The sequence below is a fragment of the Salvelinus sp. IW2-2015 genome, unplaced genomic scaffold, assembly GCF_002910315.2.
Source record: "Salvelinus sp. IW2-2015 unplaced genomic scaffold, ASM291031v2 Un_scaffold1276, whole genome shotgun sequence".
Classification (NCBI taxonomy): Eukaryota; Metazoa; Chordata; class Actinopteri; order Salmoniformes; family Salmonidae; genus Salvelinus; species Salvelinus sp. IW2-2015.
Genome location: NW_019942813.1, coordinates 291674 through 292911, shown reverse-complemented (window position 1 = coordinate 292911; position 1238 = coordinate 291674).

Sequence of the window (1238 nt, the reverse complement as noted above, 5' to 3'; positions counted from 1 at the left end):
CGTTTCCCATTTCCTGAAAGATCTGTAAACAAAGTCGTGGGCCAAGGGTTTATTGTAGCACCCCCCCCCCCCCCCACTACCTCCTATTGATGTAGATCCATGTGAGCCACATATCTGGAGCCGTGTAGACGGTTACGACACTGTGTAGAGAACGTATCAGTGATTTAGTTTGATGTGTGACTTTGTGTTCATAGAACTGTACGTCCGTTTATTTTCACGTCGTTTTATGAAACTCAACCAGCAGCGTTTGTTTCATGTATTTCAGTCTGAAAAATAATGTATTGTCTTAAAAACAATTGAGATAAACCTGTACTTTTAAAATGAGCTTGTTTTCGATGTGGTATCATAACGAATGATCTCGTGTAGATTATTTTCATACAGACTCTTAATTATATATCTCTATCTTTGTATTAAACTGTTTGTTTATACATGTCACACTGTACCAGATAACCTATTGTACCTTGATGTCTACTAGCAAAACAAAACAAAAAAACTATCTAGTGAAAGAGCAAGTCTCCCATGACCAATAACACTTAGTCCCCTTTGACCAATACTGTACTACACACGGCCTGTTGTGAAGTAGGCAAAGGATTGTCCCAAATGGCACCTTATTCCCTATATAGTACACTACTTTAGACCAGAGCCCTATGGAGCCCTATTCCCTATATAGTGCACTACTTTAGACCAGAGCCTTATGAGCCCTATTCCCTATATAGTGCACTACTTTAGACCAGAGCCCTATAGAACCCTATCCCTTATATTGTGCTATAGGGCTGGGACGATACCAGTATCGCAATACTCATTAGTATTCTTGCCAGAAGGAAACAAAACATGAAGCAGATTTAACTAAACAGCCCTGTTTTAAACAAGCATGTTACCCAGAGGCACATTTATTTATTTAACAAACAGGAGGTTTTGACTGATTCATGTTTACATGTTTTATTTGCCATGGGGAAACATATTGCGATACTGGTAACATCCRGGCCCTAAGATTCACTACTTTTGACCCGTGTGACCTCTCTGTCATGTCTCCCAAATCAGCCAATGAAGGAATAGCTGATGGATCATTAATTTATTGACAAAAAATGTAATGAAGGGAGGACACAGTATAGATGAATGCTCAGTCATCAAATTAGTATTAATAAATAATAATAATCAAATAATATTAACTCCCTCAACAATTCTTCATAGATCTTCTGTATAATATTATACTAACAAAAAACTATCTAAGGGTGTGT